This window comes from Pleurodeles waltl, chromosome 11 (assembly GCF_031143425.1).
Source record: "Pleurodeles waltl isolate 20211129_DDA chromosome 11, aPleWal1.hap1.20221129, whole genome shotgun sequence".
In the NCBI taxonomy this organism is placed as follows: Eukaryota; Metazoa; Chordata; class Amphibia; order Caudata; family Salamandridae; genus Pleurodeles; species Pleurodeles waltl.
Window position 1 is genome coordinate 530,775,188 of NC_090450.1, and position 21,673 is coordinate 530,796,860.

The window sequence follows — 21,673 nt, forward strand, 5'->3', positions numbered from 1 at the left end:
GACGACGTTTTCAACTCTTGAGTCATTTTAGCAGCCATAACCACATCGAAAAAATTGAAGTCTGGAGATGCCAGACCAATCAACACTCAATTAAGTAGTGTGGGGTAAGAGCATCCCTGCTATGGATGGTGGATGTGGTCCTCAAATGAGACTGCCACCCTTGAAGCATGTCCTATAAGTTACTCAAGCCCCATCTGCTGAATATCTTGGAGACAATGGGTACCAGCTTGACGAGTCAAAGAGTCACAGCTTGCAATTGAAGATTCTTTTTGAACATCAATGTGCCCTTATTAAAATTATATTTGATCCAGGCCCACGCCATAGGACTTGAGCCTGGGAAAACCCAGAGGGTGACAGCACAATGGACAGCTTCTCTAAACTCACAGGAGACACAGCACGTTTCCTTCATATTTCTCCGAAAGGGCATCCCTCTGTCCTAGAGCAAAGGTGCACACTGCAGCACTCTACCTGTCCCAATCGCATAAGCCCTTTCGGGAACTGCCAGGAGCCAGCCAATCACCAAGAAGGAGCCTTGTTATCCAACACTCATACCTGCTGAGGCATAATCCAGGGCACTCCTTGTGCTTTTATTACTTTACCAACTGAAAGCTGGGAAGGTAGTGCAGCATTAAGTAGCAGGTGGCACAAATGATGCAAAGTATTTGTTGACTTTCTAATTCCCACTTACACGCATGCACTCCGGATTCCAGGTATGGCACCCGGTTTCATTAAAAGGGAGTTTCACAGATATGGACAGTACTCCGGATCAGATGCAAAAGTGGCCCTGCTGTGTTTGTGCCTGCACTGTGGCCCATATTCACCTTGCTGATAACTATATAACTAGATCATTGATAAAGCCACCCCCTACACGCTCCGCTGTACCTGTAGAGTTATTTAAAATTTTGACAGAGGTAAGAAGTGCTCTATAAATACAAATACAATATGATATATAACCCTACTGGTGCACACCAATACTAACACCATAACTCAGGCAGCCAATTGTTTTCATAAAGGGCACATAATAATTCCCTTATGTGCTTGGACCTCTTACACTCACATTAGACAAAACTGCTATGGGTTATATCTATCACTCAACACTGTACAACTCAACTTTAATAAGCCACACATCACCAATTAAAAGGGCATGGAAAAATTGAAGAGATCTACCGCATGCTGTCAGCTAACTGAGCACTTTGATTTAGTCTACCTCCACAGGTCCCAATAAGGTGCATACTAAGACTACTTGTTCACATTTTACAATGAGAAAAAGATACATGCGCATATTTGTAAGCCCCTAGCGCCACTTTGCTCCACATTAGGATCATTTTGTTATGCTATGTGGCCCAACGAGGCCAAAATCTTCACCCTATATTTACAAAGTTACCTTTGTAACCCTTTGCGCTACATTATGCCTGCACCATGCATAATGGATGCAAAGGGGGCGTTCCCCGTTAGGAGGGGTCTGAAAAAAATGGCCCAAGGAAATCTAATAGATTTCATTGCATCATTTGTCACAGCACTTTTAACGCCAGTTAAGAGCAGGCATAAAAAAAGGGGGCTTCCATTATTTATAATGGGTCCCTATGTACTCTGCAGGAGTAGCACCAATATTTTGGCGCTACTCCTGCAGAGTACATCATTAGCCTCAATAAAAATTACACTATTGGCCCCTATCCTGTGTCATGGTGTGCCGTATCGTAAATACGGCGCACACATTGTGGCGGTAGGGGGCGCTAAAGGGCGCAAGAAAAGTGGCGCAGCACTAGGTGCAGCGCCACTTTACTTAAATATGCCCCATAATTTTCTATTAATGGAGTCCATCTCAACAGATCTCTCCAACATTTCCCCCTCCAACCTACGCATGCTCGGGACCATAACCTTTAAACAAAATGTCTCAGAATGGACAGTCCAGTGGAGTATTCAGCTATAATAATTAGAAACATCATAAAGGGAACTGCAGAGCTGCTAAAAGCTGGCGGGTTGCTGAAAATCTTAAACTGTGTGCTTATCTCTCACACTCTTCATCCATCACACTGCACCCCAGAACACAAAACCCGTATCTCTGTGGTCCTCGCGCATGACGTGGAAACACTTCTCTGTACAGGATAGGAACAACCACAACACTTCCAACCAGAAACACTGCATTGTGTAAGTGTAGCATGATACCCATGTAGGAAAGCACTTCAGTACCTCAATTAAGTGTAGTGTCCACTGTATAAATGTTGCAGTACAACACAATGCAATGCAATGTTAGTGGTTGAATAACGAGAAATGGTGAAATTCCTGATCATGGCCAGCTTCATGAAAATAAAAATATACAAATTTAACACTGAAGTAAGGTCAGAACCATAAACTCTGTTCTTTGAGGAAAACAGGATAGCTGACTAGACAAAATACAAGTGAAAAAAACTAGATTTATTGACAAAAAAATCAGATGAAAAGTTTATTTTGGGCGTTTTTGCTGTTTTCCGTGGTGTTGTTTTTGTACAGAAACTAACCCAGTGTGTGTATGCTTTAGATGTTCATGGTTAATAATGAACGCACTTCTTGCAAAGGACCCACACTTAGGCCTCGCCCAACTGGCTGAAAACCGCAACATACGCAGTGTCCCCCGTTCACCTGCTAGGCGTTTGTGTCCTTCAACAAACAGCCTGTCTCCAGGTTAGTCAATGCTTTGCCACTCCCTTGTGACCCACTGCAAAATAGTGCTTGGGGGGGAAAACGACGATTTTTTTCTACTTCGTGTTTAGACTAGCATTCTTTTTTTATGGTTATGTTCGGGTCATTTGATGCTTGTTTCCAGTCAGAAAATTGGTGACACATTAGACTGTAGTCCCGAGGCAGAAAAATAAAGTGGTTCTGCAAGCGACTACTCTATTTTTTGTTATTACTAGACCAGGCTCTGGGGTCCTATTTCATAGTCCTGTTTTTTTTCTTCTCTTAATGAGGTTTTATCATTAGCCAGCCTTGGAATGAAGCTCGAAACGGCGTCTCCTCCTTTACAGAGAGAATCCCGTTTATTGAAGCGAGAACAACCGCTGCAGTTTCCCGCCTTTGTTCCTCTGCTGTAATAGTTGGCCCTTGACCTCGCGTGGGCGTGGTTAAGCCCTAGCAGCACTTCCTATGTAGTGTGGGGGTTAATGCTTCCCAGTGTGCAGAACAATGAAAGGTTAGTTTTCCGTTTGTGGCCGAGATAAAATCTAATCAAGCATAAATTTGATGACGCTCCTCCATTCGAAACATCCTCAGTGAAATACCCTGACCGTGCTATGAATTTGTAAAGGCAATTCAATGGCTGCATCTTGATAGGCTTTTCCTGCGGTCACAAACTATAGAATTTTTGTGGCTATACCTGGGGATCATATTTTTTTGACTGCTTTATTTTACATAGAGCACGAATTTGTTTCAAATACATCAGAGCGCTTTACATGGTCAACAGATTGTATTATACTAGTTAAATTTTTTAAGGCACATGATTGGGGTTCTTATTCTTTTCTTTTTATCAAAATTCATTCAGTTGACAACGAACTATATTTACCTGGATCCTAAGGGAAATTAACTATTCCAAGAAAAAAATGAAGCAAGCCTTCGGTGTAGAACCAGAATTGTCTATAAATCAGCCTCCCACAGCCAGCAAATCATCTTTTTCGTTCGACTGAACAGATTAAGTGCTTCCCTTTGGGTCCCTCTCATACTATTGCCACTTCATATCTGTTTAGAGATATGGCTGAAAGTAGCTTTGCCATGAGTCCCAGATGCATAGCTGGGCACCTTGAGTATGTATGGTCTTGGAGTGTGCATGCGCATATCTCCCCTTGGCCTGTGTTGGCTGTGACGCGTTCTCACATGTATCCCTTCTGAAGTGTGGGGTCCATCTTTGCAGCCTCTCGATCCATGTCTGCTGCTATACCTCAGCTTTTGCATTGCCAGTGCGAAATAGTGTCCATTGAATCCTGGCTTACGCAGCCATAGGAACGGCTAGTGAGGGGAAAGATTATTGGTCTGCACTTGGACACACCCATTTCAATTAGAGAGGAAAACCAGATAATATAAAAAGTGTTGGAATGCACGTTTTGGCAGCATCAGCAAATATTAACAAGGAGCGGTAAAGCCTAGTCTTGCCTGTTTGAGAGCTATTGGCTCTGACAATGTCTTTTAGCCATGTTGTACACCAGCATGGCTGCTGTTCAGCATGGGCAAAAGTTATTGGTATGGTACAGAGGAGAATGGCGTAGAGGAGAGGGGTAAAGAGGGGAGTAGAGTAGCATAGAGTGGAGTGGTGCAGAGTGGAGTGGCATAGAGTAGTGTAAAGTGCAATGGCGAAGAGTAGAGTAGCATAGAATGGAGTGACAGAGTAAAGTGGTGTAAAGTAGAGTTGCATAGAGCAGAGTGGCATACAGTAGAGTGCTGTACAGCAGAGTGGCATAGATAGGAGTGACATTGAGTGGCTTAGAGTAGAGTGGCTTAGAATGGTATTTAGTAGAATGGGATACAGTGGAGTGGCATAGAGTGGAGTTCTGCAGAGTGCGGTAGAGTAGAGTGACATAGAATGTTGTGGAGGGGCATTGTGCAAAGTGTCGTGGAGTGGTGTAGAATGGAATGGTATAGAGTGGAGTGGCGTAGTGTGGTACAGAGTGGCATAGAGTAGAGTGGCATAGATTAGATTGTTATAAAGTAAAGTGCCATAGAGTGGAGTGGTGCAGAGTGTCGTACAGTGCAATGGCATAAAGAACAATGACGAAGAGTGGAGTGGCGTAGAATGGCATTGAGCAGGGTGGAGCAGAGTAGAGTGGTGTAGAATAGAGTGGCAGGGAGTAAAGTGGTGTTGTGTGGTGTGGAGTGGCGTAGAATGGAGTGACGTAGATTAGAGTGGCATCAGTGGCATGAAGTAGAGTGATGAGGAGTGAAGTGGTGTAGAGTTGACTAGTGTGGAGTTCCATAGCATAGAGTGCAGTTGCATAGAGTGACATAGAGTGGAGTGGCATAGAATGCTGTAAACTGGCATTGAGTAGAATGGAGTGGTGTAGAGTGAAGTGGGATAGCATGAAGTAGAGTGGCATAGAGTGGAGTGGTGTAGAATGGACTAGCATAGAGTGAAGTGGAGCAGAGTGGCATAGAGTAGAGTCCCGTAGAGTGGCATTGTGTGTAGTGGAGTAGAGTGACAGAAAGTAGAGTGGCATAGTGCAGAGTGTAGAATGTAGTGGCATAGAGTGGCCAGTGTTAAGGTCCCCAGATTACTCCTTACCGACAGGGAAAACATTTTCCAGCCTAAGGCATTAATTTAAGAATGTAATGGAGTCTGGGAATTTCAGTCTTGATTTGCAATGACTTGTAGAGGTAAAATTGCACAAGTCTAGTATCAAAATATCTGCATTAGCATAATTTTTTGGGAGCACCAACCCACCTTGCGTCGTATTGCGACACTGAAATGCAAAGTAGGCGTTCCCTTCCAAAAAATCATGCTAGCCCTCCAGTGCCATATTTACCTCCTGACGCAAAAAAGATGCAGACTAGGGAAGCAGACCCAAAAAATGATGCAAAGGTCGATTTGCGTCAAATTTTTATGCCTGGTCAGACCAGGCGTTAAAAAGAGGTCCACACAACACCACATAAGAAAAACACACAGAAGGAGCATCTGCAACCTCCAGGACAACATGGAAGTGTTACTGCTCCAGTTTGCCACATGCCGCAGATGTCAGCAATGACATCAGGTCCCTCCACCACTACTGCAGCAACCCCAAACACCACCACAGCAGCCACAAAGGAAGCGCAGAAGGCGGGAAAGGATCTTTAGACAGCCTGCAACCATCCTTGAGAACAAGATGTCATCAGGACTTACCGTCTGAACCGGGAGTCAATTATACGTCTGCTGCACCACATTGCACCAGACATCACTGCAAAGGTGGCAACTCTAACAAACATACCACCCATGACCAAACTCCTCGCTGTCGTCCATATGGTGGTGTCAGGATCTTTTCAGACAACGGGCACACAAGAGGCTGTTATCTCCAGGCCATCCTTCTCGGTCTTTCTTCCAAAGGTTCTGGATGCAATCATACGCCTCACACCCACCACATCTGCTTCCCAAACACCCAACAACTGAAGCAGGAGGCCAAGCAAGGTTTCTATCTAGTTGCTGGGTTCCCGCATGTGGCGGGTGCAATGGACTGTACCCATGCCCAACTGGTGTCACCTGCAGTAAGCGAACACCTATACACAAACCGCAAGTACACCCATTCCATAAATGTGCAGGCCATTGTGGACCACCGTGGGCTCTTCACAAACATCCTTGCAAAATACCCTAGCAGCGTACATGATGCCTACATAATCCGGCGTTCCACCATCAGTGAGCGGTTCCAGGATGGCCAATATGGCATTGGCCTACTCGTAGGTAAGCCACCATATCAAACAGTACACAGACAACACACCTACCATGTAGGACAAACTGGACATACACCACACTAAACACACATTGGCAGGGGAACACAGATGTACAGACAGCAACACATATGCCATATGCCACACTACACTGCAATAATTGCACATCACACACACACACATATACATCCACGTGAACATAATATAGCCACAATCTGACTGACACACCACATGAGGACAGGTGGAGCTATGTCCCCTTTGCATAAGAGAAGCTTGGCACAAACCACGACAAGTGTCATCTGGTTGATAACTAAATACAGATTCCACCCACATTACACCTAACAAATTTTACCTTAGCAATGTGAATTGCACAGGACATGTCAGTGTAAACAAAGTCACACATAGCCACAGCCCCACATCAGTCACAGGGTACAAGCATCTGGCGGCACCAATATCAAATGCCACCCAAGTGTTTCCATGACCAACTAAATATCACCTTTACATACCTGGCATACTTGTAGTGGGCACATTCACATGTCTGTTGCATTGTGACACACACATAGGAATACAACATTCCCTGCCATTAAAGATCATGGGGCAGAATGACAAGAAGTCGTGCAGCACCAAGTCCAGTGCCACCTCACACATCCCCTTAGCACCCCCTAACGCCACCATGTGTGTGCTGTATACAAGAAACAGTCCACTGTGGCAGAGAGTTTGTGCAATAGTGTAAAGCTCGTGGATGGTATTGAGGTACTCTGTAGGAGTGTAGTGGACATAGCTGAACTTTCATGCACCATGCATAGGAACTCATGTAAAAGAATGGTGTGCTCCTTCCCAACGCCTGCACTGTACATGTGTTGACAGTGTCTGTGATAAATCGTGTATAGGAATTTAGGACATTCCACTGTACCAACTTTTTATTATCCTACAAATGTGTGATTCACACCTTAGTACACTTGATGGCTAGCACAGCCATCACCTGCCAGAAAGGGTCACTATGTGTTGCACTGCATGCATAGTGCCACATGGTAACATGGCGGCCAGAGTTTGACTTTGTAGGGCTACCATGGTGTTTCTACATATGACACCACTGTGGTGCAAGGAAGTGGAAGGATCCACCAATAATAGGACACTGGCACAATTATGGATAACACAATTTGCAAGGGCAGAACCATCTGTTTGGATAAAACATTACAATCCCCAGGTCCCTGAGCCACAACCCAAGATTGTCATGTTCATCAACACAGACCTATGAAACCATTTCACAAAACAGGAACATACTCTATACCAGAAGCAAGTCTGAGTCACCACTCCACCTGAAACCAACAACTGCCATGGTATCTACCAAACCACTATCAAGCTTTACAAATACATCTTGTCTCATTCCTTTGCTGCCGACCAAGGTTACGGCATACAGCCATGGGTCATGACTCCATTTGCCAATCCCACAACGGTGGAAGAGCATGCCTATAATGAAGGGCACAAAAGAGCACGCAATGTGGTGGAGAGGACACTTGGGCCTCTGAAGTCAATGTTTATGTGCCTGGTCCTGACAGGAGGAAGCCTGTTATATGCTCCACCACTAGTATGTAAGATCATACTGGTTTGTGCAATCCTGCACAATATATGTATATGGACCCATGTTCCCTGGGATGAACAGGTAGATGTCCCCACCGGGGAGGAAGATGGCAATGGTGCAGCACGATTGCAGGGGGAACTAAATAACACTGCTACACGAGTTCACAGGAGACTACAAATTATAGGGAACTTTTACACATAATCACTGTAAAATTATAATCACTTTGTAAATATCACTAATAAAAACCTTTGCACCTGAATCTCCTTGGTCTACTCACTCTCCACTACATATACCATTGGAATGTAACTCTAACCTCAGAGAGCAGGTAAGAAACACAACAGTTACAAGTATGGTAGCAACATAGTTTGTGATGTTAGAGGATCTAGTGCCTTCATGTCACACATCAGTGTCACGTAACTCACAGGCATGTGACTCTTGAAGACCTAGATCCATGCACCACAACATATAACGTGTCGTCAAGTGGGCAATGTGCTAATTCCTAGCTCTTTCCCCACATCATCACCACACTTGGCAGGATGTATGCAAGGGGGGCATGCATAAGGTAGGAGCTGTTATTAAATGGTGTTTAATTAATGTAGGAACAGAACAGTGTCATATCTCAGGAGGATTGCTGCTTCGCCAGCACTGTGCATGTATGACAAGTGGGGGGGGGGCATCATCGGTAACTATGGCTCTTCAGTAACTGTACAGGGTTTGTAACCAATGTTAGAGGCAGAGCCTGCACTGTGTATCCATGGGCTTCTGTTCTGGCACTGAAGTTGGACACAACCATGACACATGGTGCGCTGTACCTCACTTATGGCACACACGTTGGCTGTGGAGTGCGGTATGGGTTGCCAGATAAATGAAGCAGCAATGGGTGCTGAGTCACTATCCAAATATATGACCCATTGTCTGTATCTAAGAATAAAATGAGACAATGCACCACCAAATTATTGTCTGGGTAGAATGCAGTCAGAGTGTGTTCCACTCCCTATGTACATTATATACACACTTATCACACAAATCTGCTGTCTTGACACATGCATACAGCAAATCATGATATACATATGAAGACTGATGTATGTGTGTATGACCTAAGTAGCAAAGGGTTTGCAAGTACCAACAATGGTTGACATGTGTCAGCATGGTAACCTAGTATGCTCTGTATAACAATATCACACAGCACATAGCAATACACACCACTCATAGTCACTCACATGCCAGACCAAGAGCAAGGTACCAACAGTGACAAAATTCCCAAATATGTTTTTGTCTCCAACATGCCAATCAGTTGTTGGATGTGCAAGTATGTCCAGCAATCTCCAAACATTGTCAGCGACCCATTCAAAGAATGAATGGGAGTTGAAGTAGAAACATATGTTGCATTTGGCTCATGAAAAAAGCAGCACTGAGATGATTTCACGTGTCAACATCAAACAGTCATGGTAAGAGTTACATAGGTTGTGGAATGCAGGAATACATGCATACACATGTTAAACAGTGGGTGTGGATGGACAGCTGAGAGATACCCACAGTTACCTGGAAATACTACATGGGCGGTCACTTGGAGACGACACAAGTGCTGTGGCAGGTGTATTGTCATGTGTGTGTGGCACTAATTAAATTTGCAAAGCCCGGCAATGGGACGGTAACTATCATGTAGCCAGTAGTAGATGTGTTCATCTACAATTTAAACAAGTCACACGTTGCAACCTTTCCATGTTTGACCAGACAATGGCAGCAATGTAGGACACAAAATATTCCTTACAAGTATTGCAGTTAAACGTGGAGAAGGAACACACATAGACAATACTGACTTTGCAACACATCAATGTCTACATGTGATCACCCAACATATGTACAGAGAGGGTGGCTAGGTCAGTACATAACCCAGTCATGTTTGCCATTACTATAGCCTGATAGTTGCCCATTGCATGCCAACAGGACAAGAGGCAGTGACAGATAACACCATCTGTTCCCTGGCACATTCCCAAAATAGAAGTCACAAAAGAGATACAACCCCTAACCAAGCTACCCATGGAAATTACTAGACATCGAATGATGACACATGTCCTACATGTGCAAGTAGCCAGTCCTCAGTACATGATAGGGGAAGGCTGACATCAAGTACCCCAGAGGAAAAATGTATATCCCATTCCTTTTGATCACAATTGTTCAAATGTCTGTCCTCAGGGTACTGTGCATGCTAGGCTGATTAGCAATCACGAAGAGTCTAGATCCCTGCCCAAAACACCCTAACATAACTGCTCTGGCTACATAGGGGGTTATTCCAACTTTGGAGGAAGTGGTAATCCGTCCCAAAAGTGACAGTAAAGTGACGGATATACCACCAGCCGTATTACAAGTCCATTATATCCTATGGAACTCGTAATACGGCTGGTGGTAAATCCATCACATTTGGGACGGATTACCACCTCCTCCAAAGTTGGAATAACCCCCATAGTCTTTTGACATAGTCAGGGGCCTGATGCATGTGCACAGTGGACTGAGTAGTCTGGAGCTCAGTAAACCTGCGCCTTCACATGCTACCATGGGTCTATGTCAGCATAAGAACTCTCACAGTAGTGATGCTACACAGTGGTATGCCATTGTATGTGACAGTCATAAAAAACATGATGTGGACGATTGCCTAGTTGGTGGCATGCACGTATATACCAGATAACTCAACACACATGTACCACATAAAATGGCACTGGACTGGTATTTTGTATTGGAGTCTGAACAAAAGGGAACTTACCACAAATGTAAGTGCATATGTATCACAAAATCATTGACAGAAATAAATGACCTTCACATGTGTCCTTGTAGGAAGATAGATATGTGAGGTTTCATGTCCGATAAACACACCACTGTGGTCATATGTTACTGACTGACACTACACAAATCTTTACACACACACACAGCATAAAACAACCTTCATTGACACATGTGTATACACCATGTCCTGCAGCTAAGATGCATGGGGAACTATATGTCACACGTGTAGGAGAGCATCATGAAGGCTAAACCAATGACACACATGCACACGCAAATTGCCAGGGGTAATATGAATTCAAACATACTGTAGTCCACTGCAGCCTCTGGGTACAAATTGTCATGGCTGTTGCATGCCTTACCATGTATGGGACATAGCCCATCATATCTATTGTGTTGTCATTGTCTGTGACTGTGTGAGGGTGTGTGACGCTGGTGTTGTTGGTGGATTGGAGTTTTTGGAGTGTTTTTGTGTTGTGTCCTTTACCTGATGTGTCTTTTTTCTCTTTTAATCAGCTTCTTTGCAGTGTATTTGTTTTGTATCAGTCACTCTATTGTGGGGTGCTTATCTAGGGGTAGGATAGGTTGTTGGGCAGTTGGGGTAGATGAGGTAGTTTTAAATTTTATTTTTGTTCCCTGCAATTGTGTTTGCAGTATATATACACACTACATGATGTCAGGGAAAGGGAGGATGTCCAAGATGTTGGCAGATGAGCTGGGGGCTTTTTTTGGCTTGTGCAGCATGACCTGCCAATGATGCTTGTACTGGATGACTGCATTATCCAGGGCTACCCCACAGAGGCCAGGAAGCTGTGGTTAGGCAGGGTGCTCCACCACCTGACCAGGATATTCGGCATCGGATGCAATGATCACCAACTCAAAAACTGTTGGGCTCACCTCATCTCAAGGGAGCAAGATCTACTGGATCTCCCGGGCATTGAGATTGGTGGAGCAGTTAGTAAGTGTAAGGAAATGCCTCCTTGGCATGGTTACCCCCTGACTTTGTGCCTTTGCTGATGCCAAGTTATGATTTGAAAGTGTGCTGAGGCCTGCTAACCAGGCCCCAGCACCAGTGTTCTTTCCCTAACCTGTACCTTTGTCTCCACAATTGGCACACCCTGGCATCCAGGTAAGTCCCTTGTAACTGGTACCCCTAATTAGAGGGCCCTGATGCAAGGGAAGGTCTCTAAGGGCTGCAGCATGTCTTATGCCACCATGGGGACCCCTCACTCAGCACAGACACACTGCTTGCCAGCTTGTGTGTGCTGGTGGGGAGAAAATGACTAAGTCGACATGGCACTCCCCTCAGGGTGCCATGCCAACCTCACACTGGCTATGGCATAGGTAAGTCACCCCTCTAGCAGGCCTTACAGCCCTAAGGCAGGGTGCACTATACCACAGGTGAGGACATAGGTGCATGAGCACTATGCCCCTACAGTGTCTAAGCAAAACCTTAGACATTGTAAGAGCAGGGTAGCTATAAGAGTATATGGTCTGGGAGTCTGTCATACACAAACTCCACAGCACCATAATGGCTACACTGAAAACTGGGAAGTTTGGTATCAAACTTCTCAGCACAATAAATGCACACTGATGCCAGTGTACATTTTATTGTAAAATACACCCAGAGGGCATCTTAGAGATGCCCCCTGAAAACATACCCGACTTCCAGTGTGGGCTGACTAGTTTTTGCCAGCCTGCCACACACCAGACATGTTGCTGGTCACATGGGGAGAGTGCCTTTGTCACTCTGTGGCCAGTAACAAAGCCTGTACTGGGTGGAGGTGCTTCTCACCTCCCCCTGCAGGAACTATAACACCTGGCGGTGAGCCTCAAAGGCTCACCCCCTTTGTAACAGAGCCACAGGGCATCCCAGCTAGTGGAGATGCCCGCCCCTCCGGCCACAGCCCCGTTTGGCGGCAAGGCCGGAGGAGATAATGAGAAACACAAGGAGGAGTCACTGGCCAGTCAGGACAACCCCTAAGGTGTCCTGAGCTGAGGTGACTCTGACTTTAAGAAATCCTCCATCTTGCAGATGGAGGATTCCCCTAATAGGATTAGGGATGTGCCCCCTCCCCACCGGGAGGAGGCACAAAGAGGGTGTAGCCACACTCAGGGCTAGTAGCAATTGGCTACTAACCTCCCAGACCTAAACACACCCCTAAATTGAGTATTTAGGGGCCCCCAGAACCTAGGAAGATAGATTCCTGCAACCTGAAGACAAAGAAGGACTGCTGACCTGAAGCCCTGCAGAGAAGACGGAGACACCAACTGCTTTGGCCCCAGCCCTACCGGCCTGTCTCCCCACTTCAACAAAAACTGCAATAGCGACGCGTCGCCCAGGGTCCAGCGACCTCTGAAACCTCAGAGGACTACCCTGCATCTAAAAGGACCAAGAAACTCCGGAGGACAGCGGCCCTGTTCCAAAGAAACTACAACTTTGCAACAAAGAAGCAACTTTTAAAGACCACACGTTTCCCGCCGGAAGCGTGAGACATTCCACTCTGCACCCGACGCCCCCGGCTCGACCTGCGGAAAACTAACTCTACAGGGTGGACTCCCCGGTGACTGCGAGCCCGTGAGTAGCCAGAGTTCACTCCCCCTGAGCTCCCACAGCGACGCCTGCAGAGGGAATCCAGAGGCTTCCCCTGACCGCGACTGCCTGCTTCAAAGAACCCTACGCCTGGGAAACCCACTGCACCGCAGCCCCCAGGACCTGAAGGATCCGACCTCCATTGCAGGAGCGACCCCCAGGTGGCCCTCTTCCTAGCCCAGGTGGTGACTACCCCGAGGAGCCCCCCCTTGCCTGCCTGCATCGCTGAAGAGACCCCCAGGTCTCCCTTTGAAACCTATTGCAAACCTGACGCCTGTTTGCACTCTGCACCCGGCTGCCCCTGTGCCGCTGAGGGTGTACTTTCTGTGCTGACTTGTGTCCCCCCCCGGTGCCCTACAAAACCCCCCTGGTCTGCCCTCCGAAGTCGCAGATACTTACCTGCTGGCAGACTGGAACCAGGGCACCCCTATTTCCATTGAAGCCTATGTGTTTTGGGCACCACTTTCACCTCTGCACCTGACCGGCCCTGAGCTGCTGGTGTGGTAACTTTGGGGTTGCCTTTGAACCCTCAATGGTGGGCTACCTTGGAACCAACTTTGAACCCTGTAAGTGCTTTACTTACCTGTGAAACTAACAAATACTTACCTCCCCCAGGAACTGTTGATTTTTGCAGTGTCCAATTTTAAAATAGCTTATTGCCATTTTTGCCAAAACTGTACATGCTATTGTGTTGATTCAAAGTTCCTAAGATACCGGAGTGAAATACCTTTCATTTAAAGTATTGTTTGTAAATCTTGAACCTGTGGTTCTTAAAATAAACTAAGAAAATATATTTTTCTATATAAAAAACCTATTGGCCTGGAATTGTCTTTGAGTGTGTGTTCCTCATTTATTGCCTGTGTGTGTACAACAAATGCTTAATACTACCATCTGATAAGCCTACTGCTCAACCACTCTACCACAAAATAGAGCATTAGAATTATCTCTTTTTGCCACTATCTTACCTCTAATGGGAACCCTTGGACTCTGTGCATGCTATTTCTTACTTTGAAATAGTACATACAAAGCCAACTTCCTACAGTAAGTATCCCATTTCCATTGCAACACCATTATTTACATGTGCATAACAGGTGCTGATAAGGTTGAGTGCAGCATGTTTTGTCAAAGGATCTGGACGTGTAGTATTGTGCCTGTATTAAGAGCCCCAGTGCCACCTTAGGGCTGCCATTGTAATAAACAATTATGAAGCAGAGCCATGGCAGAAGTGCTATCTTCCCTGCCCAATCATAACAAAGTGTTGTGATGCATGCATAGCGCGACTCTGTTTAGACCAGCACAATATGAGGCCTGCGCCAAGCATCATGTATGGGAGAGGGGCCCAACACCTGCTTAGGGGGCTGAAGTAAATGCCTCTGGGAAATATGAGATATTACCTATTGCCATATTTCCTGCACTTTGAATGGCTGCTCAGAGCAGATGTTATAAGGGAGCATATAATTGTATATGATGGGTCCCCATGATAATCTGTTTTGTTGCTATTCCTGCTGAGTACATAATTTGCCTCCATATAAATAAATGTAATTGGACCCTACCTCCACCATGCTGTGCCTTATTTCTCATAAGGTACACACATGGCAGGGAAAAGGGGTGCACTAAGGGCCACAAGGACAGAAGTGCGGCACTTGGTGCAGCACCACTTTCCTTCACTCTGCCCCTTTGTATCATTGGCCAACGCCATTTAAGGGAGCTTGACTATGCACTGGATCCAGACTACTAGCACTTTCCTCTTCCTGTACATTCTGTACCACATACACCCCAAACTTTGTCTATTACCCAACACACATGTGCTGATTTTGTAGCACAGGTCTGCTGCATCTTACTGTCAGTATAGGACCTCCCTGCAACTGCATCAGCACTGACACATTACTCAGAAACTTGCGCCAACACATGCATCCTTGGACCAGAGAGCAAGTGTGTCTGTGTTGAGGCATATGTCTATGCACATGTTCTTATCCTTACCTGGACAAATAATGGAATACCATGCCAACAATGGCTGGCCACACAGTGTTGGCAATACATCCGTAATTTCAATCAGTCAATGTGCAGGTAGGAACAACTAAATGAACATAAGTAAATTGGCATGGCATTAAAGCCCAAGTATGTGTGCCTTGTAATGGCACACACATATTAGTAACTACAAACAAGGATGCATCAAAGCATTCCTCAGCACTTTGGAATACTCACATAACTTCTGGGCAGTTGTCCATCAGTTTGCAGTGACAATGAGGTAGCTGTCTTCAACATCTGAGGCAGGCTCAAAAATTATGGGTGTCACAATGGGATGGCCACTGCAACAACCATCGCATGCCCCTAAGATACAGAATATTGTCATGCAGTCCAGCATAGTCATGTAGGTGTAATGCTACAAAACACATGCTTGACAATTCCATGTACATATGGTGCAGTGAAAAGCAACACAGGAGTGTCGGGGAAAGTGATAGTTTGTATGTGCCAGGGTCTCCATTATCTGAGACTATGTTTGATTGACTGATTATATATGTTTGACAGTTGGTCTGATCCACCACTAGGTTGACTTACTCAGCCTAACTAGCTGATTTTTAACACTGTCGTCCATTCACATAAATGTCCAAATATCACAGAGCTATGTTTTCTTATCATGAATTGCAGGTGGACCTCCACCCTACACCGTTGGAGAGGTGGCCAGAATTGATGACCCCAATGCTGCCAGTAAGTGTCACCTTGTGCGTCATGTGTGGCAATTCAGGGTTTAGTGTGAGACAGTCTGATGTGTGCAATGCAATGAATACAAGTTTTGCATTACCAGTGCTATGATATCATTGGAGTTAGGATGGTGACTTCATATCTGTTGCAATGTTGAGCACTGAGAATGGCTTGATTTGTTGCACAAGTGGCAACATGTGCTGGTATGAAATTGTTGAGGTTAGGAAATTGAATTAATGGCCACATATACATAGATGTCTTTCATGATAGGTGTCAGAGCAACTGTTTATGTAATTAGCATGCCTTTTGACAACAACTTTGTCACAGCACTTTTGACAGCACCGTGTGCCACACATAGCTTACACTTACTCATGAAACGGTACAGATGAAGGAAATGTATAAAGGTCTCTAGGGGGCTCATGTAGGAGACAATTGCACCACTGGTGCCCCAGTACCCTTCAGATATAAATTGAGGCCACAGTAGTGCCAGGAGCCATATTGTGCTGGACAGCACTCAAATAGAGTACACAATTTGTATAGAACTCAGCTCCAGATGGTTGTGGAAAATGTCTATGGATTGTCCAAGCTAGATCTCTGCAGAATTACCAACATGGTCCTGCCATCATGAGATTTGTGAGTGATCTTGGTCACATCACATGTGCATATGATGTGAATGCTGAGTGCGTACCTGGTACTTTGATGATGTCTGACATGCATGTGCATGTTTAGAAAAGGTTAGATAGTTGTAAGTTAAGTTAAGTTAGTTTAGGTTAGTTTAGGGTAGGGCAGTTTTTAGGGTAGATTTAGGTATGCAGTTTTAAATATTTTTAAATAAATCCTGTTTGTATAGTACTATTCTTTTGCTATGTTGATTGTGTGTCTGGGTGTTCTCATGTGTGCACTGGACATGTTGGAGGAATAGCCTAGGGTATGCTTACTGTCTTCATTTCCAAGGATTACCATGTGCATCCCCTATGACCAAGGAACTGTCAGATTGGCTGCTAAATAACATCTAGTACATACATTTGCCAACCACAGTTCCAGCCATTCACATTGTGCATGTATACATTATCTTTGACAGGTAAGTATGGAACTTCAACTGTCATTGGTGGGGTCTTGCAGTTTCATTGTTGGCAAGTGTGGCACATATGACAACAGGCATATTTGGAACTGTATCCTGCAACACTGATAAGGTTGGCCTCTTCTGTACCACACATATTAGTTGTACTGGTACTCCCACCTGGAAAAATTACCATTGACTTGGTTCTGAGCCATACATGCGTATGTCAAATTCCAAGGATTTCTGTTAAATATATTTATAGAATACTCTGTAATTTGGTTGTAGCCGACAACACCATCATTCACATTTCTCATGTTAGGATCCTAGTGTGTGTCTGACAGTAATGCACTCATGTAGTGATGTTCTGTACTCATTGTCTCGGATTCACACAATACAATAATTTAGCTGAGTAGAAGGATCACGGTAAACGTAGAAATGTTACATGTAACAAGGTGCTGTATTTACAGGTGCAAGTGTAATTTCAAATGCTATACAATGTTCAGTTCACAGACCCCATGAGAGAACCTTAGCCATCTGTAGTACAATCAGAGTCTGGGGGTGAGGGACATGTCATGAGACATGGTTATGAGAAGTGTGCATTAGTGAGGAGGTTTAAAATTGCCAATAGGTAAGAATGGAGACAAAGACAGTACATAGCAGACAAGTCAACAGTGGTTGAGTGAAGAGAGCACATTTTTCCTGCTGTCACAACACTGGCATGAACTTAAGCCCAGTACTAAGGAGATACTGTCCATGTGGCACAGACTGGTGCTACTGGATGGTTTTCCTGTGAATGTAGTTCCTTCCACATCTTCCTCCTCTGATGTGTGTGGTGCTTCCTGTGCCATGGGTGGTGCTGCTGTGGAGGTTGAGGGGGCCACACAAACATCCATGTCATCTGTAAAATCCAGTACAGACAGGTCGGCAGGTGGTAAGCCATCATCCTCTGCAATGAAATAATGAAAAGTCAGTCTTAGATTGTTGTGGCTGTTGACATGGCACATCATTTACTTGCTACTGGAAGCTCAGTGACATGTTACAGACCTAAGGTTGTAGCTGTATATTATGTGTAGCATTGTGCATCACACATAGGTCAAGCTCACAAGGTATTTTGGGGCATATTTAGGTGCCTCTAGCACCACCTGAGCATTTCTTTTCATGACGCTTGTGTGGTGCAAAGCTCTGTTGCGGTTTTACAATGTGGCAATAAGTGGCTTATTGTGGCTTACGGCCATCGCGTAAGAAGGGCCCCTTCATGCGTAGCACTTTGTGTGTCAGGGGTGTGCAATGGGTGTTGCTGTGGGCCTGTCACAGCAACACTCATTGCTTTTTGACAGTGCCTCAGATTGATGAATTTTTGTAAACCAGAGCCCTTGCCAAAATATCACACCACCCCAGGGGTGGCATTGACATGGTGCAATGATGTTAAATGCCATATTTTCTCCTCATTTTTAACTTGTTCCATGTGTGCTGCATTTAGCAACACACATAGACACATGTGCAGAAAGGTGTCCATACCTGCACAAAAACAATCTCCCCCTCAATGCAGCCATCCTTGCACTATGGTGCAGGGCTTGCTGTGTTGGCCCATGTCAGCTAATTTAGCCCCAGCACAGGGAGTGGTACAGGGGTGCCCCATATTCTAGTGAATATTGGTCATTAGTGAGTTTTGAAAATGGGGTAGTGTGGCACACCATCATTTCCTATCTGGGCCTTTGTGATTTTATCCCATGTCACCTACTTCCTTGCAGGTTCCATTTCCCTGCCAGTTACACAGTGGTGGCATGTGAATAGCCTTCCTATTCACCATGATGGACATTGCCACAGTAGTGTAATGTGTGCTGTCACTCTTTTGGTGCAATGATGCATTGGCACCATGAATGATGGGACTAGTGCAACGTAGCAAAGGTAGGTTCATTGCATACAATGCTTTTGGTACATTCTCAATTGCCTGTAGCAGGCCCCACTCGTGCTAGTTGGAGGTGACAGCGCAACCATTATGGACTGTCTGCCCCATTAGATGTTGAATGAGGATCAACGCATGCAGTTTGTGTCTTTGTAGATGTGGCAGTAGGGGAATGTGCAGCTTGGTTCCACATGGGCTATTATTTGAATGATGATACAGTTGCATTACAGGCTAGTGACTTTGTGCCAGTAGTGCAACATTGGTGCCACTTGTGCCAGTTCTCACGCATGTTGAATGTACCACTAAGCAGTAGACCAACATTTCACACAAGACAACCCTGGCGGTTGGTGTTAAAGCGGCAGTAAAACTGCCAACAGGCCAGCGTAAAAAAAAATTGAATCATGACCGTGGCGGAAACTGCCAACATAGACAGCCACTTTAACACTCCGACCGCCACGGCGGTACAAACAAACACTGTGGCGGTAACCGCCAACAGCTTGGCGGAACACAATGTACCGCCCACATTATTACAACAGGCCAATCTGCTACCTTTTCTGGGGCGGATTCACCACGAACAAAAACACGGCAGAAACAGGAATTGGAAGGGAAAACGCTCACCTCTACTCACCCCACGAGGAACCAGGACGCCATGGAACCGGAACTCCAGATTCTCCCAGCCTTTGTCTTCCTGCTCCTCTACCAGGAGCACAAACGCCGGCGGCGACGACCAAGTTGAGTACTGCACCTACGACACAGGGGAGGGGGGAGGGAAAAAAGAGTGACACACACACACGCAACACTCCCCCCCACACCCACTACAACACACACACTAATACACATTGATACATTACAGTTACACCCACCAACCCCCCCGGAAGAATGCAAAGACAAAAGGAAATGATTTGAACGTTTGTAATCTATTAAAATCCAGTACTCAAAAATATATATACACTACAAACAAATATATACACCAAGAATAAAAGTCCAAGTATTGCACCATTAAAGTCCGTGGACCACTGGGCCCAAAATGCATGGGCGAGGCCCACACTCAATACCCAATCAAAACGGAGAAAACACTGCAGGGGCATCAGATAGAAATACAACAGGCACCTCAGGAGGAAACGGAAGGGGGAGCACCTCAGCTGGATGAGTGCACAACGCCAGATCCACGAGGGGGCTCCATGCCCACTGCTTTATCCTAGGGAGTGCAAAGCTACAGTCTCACAAGTCTCTCCAGTGGGTTGGTTGCCCACTGCTTTATCCTGGGGAGTGCAAAGCCACAGTCTCACAAGTCTTTTCAGTGGGTGGGTTGCCCACTGCTTTATCCTGGGGAGTGCAAAGCCACAGTCTCTCAAGTGGATAACAGTCTCCACTGGTTCTGGAGGGGGCTTTGTGCCCAGAGTGCTTCATCCTGCCAAGGACAGAGGTAGTGGATGTCTTTCTCCACTGGTTCTGGAGGGGGCTTTGTGCCCCGAGTGCTTCATCCTGCCAAGGACTGAGGTAGTGGATGGAATACTCCACTGGTTCTGGAGGGGGCTTTGTGCCCAGAGTGCTTCATCCTGCCAAGGACAGAGGTAGTGGATGTCTTTCTCCACTGGTTCTGGAGGGGGCTTTGTGCCCACAGTGCTTCATCCTGCCAAGGACAGAGGTAGTGGATGTCTTTCTCCACTGGTTCTGGAGGGGGCTTTGTGCCCAGAGTGCTACAACCTGCTCGTGGCGGACTGCGGTGCTGGTGGCGGCGGTGTCCTGTGAAGCAGTGTTGGTGGTGGCGGTGTCCTGTGAAGCGGTGCTGGTGGCGGCGGGGTCCTTGGCAGCGGTCCTGGTGGCGGTGGTGTCCTGTGAAGCGGTGGTGGTGGCGGCGGTGTCCTTGGCAGTGGTGCTGGTGGTGGCGGTGTCCTTGGCAGCGGTGCTGGTGGCGGCGGTGTCCTGTGAAGCGGTGCTGGTTGCGGCGGTGTCCTTGGCAGCGGTGCTGGTGGCGGTCTTGTCCGCCGTGCAGGTTTGCGGTGACTTGCCTTTCTTTCTGTGCCCCTTCCCCACCTTGGATGGTGGCGCAGCTGTCTTCCCACTCCCAACTGTACTCCTGGGAGAGCCTTTGGTGCCAGATGTGTTGCCTTTCTCCCACCGGGCAGTGGCCAATGTTTTATGCTTCTGAGGTGGGGGACTGTCCGTGGTCTGGCTCCTTGGCACACTGGCTGCCCTGCTGCTTTGCGCACTCCAGAAGCCGGTTACTGCTGGCACCACTGTTCCCGGTGATGTGGTGGCTGAGGTGCTGGGTTGGGACCTAGAAAGGCGGGCCCTAGGGGACTGAAGGGGTGGGGGAGGTGAGGGGAAGAGGTCAAGGTTGGACAGGAAAAGTTTTTGGGACACACTGGGACGGGTAGATGGAGGGGGTTTGGGAGTGGAGGAAGAGGTAGTGGTTGTAGGAGGTGTACGTTTGCTGAATTTGTGTGAAGGTGCATGGGCTGGAGGCTCTCGTGAGGTGGATGGCTGTTGGGTGGGTGTATGGCTGCGTTTGTGTACCTTGGGAGGTGGGCTCACAGACACACTGGAAAAGGACACAGGGGATGTGTGAATGGTAGTGGGGGTGGTGAGTGCACGTGAGCGGGGTGTGGTGATGGGTGTGCTGGTGATGGATGCAGTGGCTGAAGATGTAGTGCATGCAGGTGTGAGTGG